This window comes from Monodelphis domestica, chromosome 4 (genome assembly GCF_027887165.1).
Source record: "Monodelphis domestica isolate mMonDom1 chromosome 4, mMonDom1.pri, whole genome shotgun sequence".
Classification (NCBI taxonomy): domain Eukaryota; kingdom Metazoa; phylum Chordata; class Mammalia; order Didelphimorphia; family Didelphidae; genus Monodelphis; species Monodelphis domestica.
Window position 1 is genome coordinate 84,523,187 of NC_077230.1, and position 3,178 is coordinate 84,526,364.

At 39.5% G+C, this 3,178-nt stretch overlaps 1 long non-coding RNA gene across 1 annotated transcript; it reads right to left on the reverse strand.

The window, feature by feature from the left end:
• Positions 1-839: 839 nt before the first annotated feature.
• LOC103102449 (uncharacterized) lies at positions 840-2,838 on the reverse strand. Its single transcript, XR_467206.3, has 2 exons — positions 1,823-2,838; positions 840-1,538 (listed from the first exon to the last, which is right to left on the reverse strand). It is a non-coding gene; the product is annotated as an uncharacterized LOC103102449 (long non-coding RNA).
• Positions 2,839-3,178: the final 340 nt, after the last annotated feature.

A 3,178-nucleotide genomic window follows, 5' to 3' on the forward strand; every position in this document is an offset into this window, starting at 1 on the left:
TCCTCATCTGTACAATGAGCTGGAGAAGGAAATGGCAAACCACTCCAGTATCTTTGCCAAGAAAGTTCCAAACAGGATCACAAAGAATCTGACACAACTGAACAATATCCCCCACAACAATCCTTTTCCTCCAATGTAGTTGATCGTAGGTCCACAAGCTGCAGAGCTGAAGGAGACCTTCAAAAGTCATTTATTTTTACCTTCTAAATTTACACATGAGGAAACTGAGGTTTAGTGTATTAAAGTGATTTCCTCAAGGTCAGAACATTAGTAATTAGAAAATCTGGGATTCAGGCTCAGGTCTTCTGATATTCAAAACCAGCCTCCATTAGAATGTTAGAGTTCAAGGGAATTTAAGACATTTAGAATGGAGGTTCCTTAACCTTTGTTGTGTTGTGGACTCCTATGGCAATCTGATAAAAACTATGCACGACTTCTTAGAATACAGCAAAACATAAATGACCTCAAAGGAAACCAATTATATTGAAATAGCTCTCAAATGATTTATTTTTAAGTTCATAGACCTAGAGCAGCAAGGTGGCTTAATGGATTGAGCACCAGACCTGGAGATGGGAGGTCCTGGGTTCAAATTGGCCTCAGACACTTCCTAGTCATATGACCCCTGGACAAGGCACTTAATCCCCATGGTATAGCCCTTACTGTTCTTCTAGTTTGGAGCCAACATTTTGTATTGATTCTAAGAAAGACGTTAAAGTGTTTTTATAAGTTCCTAGACTCTAAGAACCTCTGAAGGTCCAACCTTCCCCCCTCCCGCTTTATAGATGAGGAAACTGACTTGTTATTTAGTTATTTCAAAAAATATAGCAAAAACATTATAGTATATTATAACCATTGTTTAATTATTTCAAAAAATATAGCCAAAACATTATAGTATATTATAACCATTGTTTATTTCAAAAAATATAGCAAAAACATTATAGTATATTATAACCATTGTTTATTTCAAAAAATATAGCCAAAACATTATAGTATATTATAACCATTGTTTAATATTTCAAAAAATATAGCAAAAACATTATAGTATATTATAACCATTATTTATTTTTAAAAATATAGCAAAAACATTATAGTATATTATAACCATTGTTTAATTATTTCAAAAAATATAGCAAAAACATTATAGTATATTATAACCATTGTTTATTTCAAAAAATATGGCAAAAACATTATAGTATATTATAACCACACCCCACAGTAAAGGTAACTTAACACCTGCTTATAATGTTATTCACCCCTTCAATAACACTTAGCACAATCGACAGAACAAAATGAAATGGGTTATATGGGAGCATAAGGGGCTTCCAACAACTGGAGGTCTTCAAGTAGAGACGGATGGCTGCTCTTTAGGCAAGCTAAGGTAAGCAGTGGAGTCCAAGTCCTCTGGGTTTTTTCCCTGCCGATGACTGGGGCTTTGAGAGGGGCTCACATGTGCCTACTTCTTTGTTCTTCATTAAAGAATGGAAGTGATTTGCCGCAGCTGGTTTGGGGTAAATTTGAGGACCTCGACAGGGCTCTCCCTAGAAAGGCACAAAGAGACACCAGTAAAGCTAGATGGCGAGAGAAGTGCATCTCGAAACACAGACCCTGCGAATAGGAGAGGACCTTTGTTTCTTTTGTTTGCATCCCCAAATAGGCGCTGAAAAACCTATGAAGACGCAGAAATGGAAAAATAAGACAGGAAGACAGAGACAGCAAGACAAACAGAAAAAGAGTGAAACGTGGAGAAACTCAGAGGCTGGAAAAAATGAAATGAAATTAGAGCATCCTAGAGACGGAGGCACTTTTGTGAAATGTTTATTACCGTTCTTTCTCCAGCCCTCGATAATTTGTCACGGAGAAATACGGCCCCTGGGTAAGCCGAGTTCAACGCCCCTGTTTATCGCAGAAGTGGACAGGCTAGAGTAATCTCAAGTGACAGCAACAAAGGTGTTTTTGTTCTGGTTTTAGCCTTATCTGAAATTTACTCACTGGCCATGATATACTGCCTGAGCTCCCCCTGCTGGTGAATTCTAGCATCCCACTGCTCTTGTCCTACATGGATTATAATCAAAGAATAGTCTATGGAGATAATAGTATTAGACTTCTAGATGGGCAAGATCAGCCAAATCGCTTGTCTAAGATCACACCAGAAGTACAGAGGTAGAATTTGAACTGAGATCCTCCAATCTCAAGTCTGATGTTCTTTCCACCACAATGTCTTGCATCCCATTTGCAGATTATCCAGAAACCAAGTTATTCTGGTTTCCAATCATCTAACACCATAATGGGAATTCCTTTTAAAATGATGCCTTTTCTTCTCTTCTATTTTTCTCATCTGAGTTGGAGAAGAGATAGGGGCAAAGGAATGTTTCCCATTTGCAGGGAGGGCTGACTGGTTGGACTTGGCCTTAGTAAATTTCTTTCCTAAATTTCCAGTTTTCCTCCTCCTTATTATTCCCCAGGAAGAACTCTAGTCACAGTGGCCTGTTTGCTTTTCCTGACAAACAACCCTCAATTTTCTGAGTGGGTCTTTGCCCTGACTGTTCTCCGTGTCCAGAATGCTCCTTACCTTTACCTCCTACCTTCTCTAGCTTCCTTCAAGACTCAGCTCCAATCCCAAATTCTGCAGGAGTCCTTTGCTGGTGCCCCAAATGCTAAAATCTTCCTCTGTCATGGAATAACCTTCTATTTGCTCTGCATTGATCTTGTAGGCACACAGGTCTTGGCATGGTGTCGTCTTCATTGGGATGTGAACTCCTTGAAGGAATGGGTTATTTTTACCTTTCCCTAACTTAGCATTGTGCTTTTTCTTGTTGTTAAGTTGTTTGACTCTTCATGACCCCACCTGTGATTTTCTTGACAAAGAGACCAGAATGGTTTGCCATTTCCTTCTCCAGCTCATTTTATAGATGAGGAAACTGAGGCACACAGTGACTTGCCCAGGGTCACAGAACTAGTAAGTATCTAAGGCCAGATTTGAAGATAAGCCTTTCTGATCCCTGGCCTGGCTCTCCATCTTCTGTGTGTAAGGTAAGAGAAGAGACAGCCCACATTTAGGAGAGAACAGTCTCTGATAGAGACTAGCTGAAGGGGGGGGGGAGCCAGAAGAAAAAATTGAGAATTCTAGGGGGAGAATTGGAAGTTTGGAGATCCTACCGGCAACTTCACTTCCAGCTGG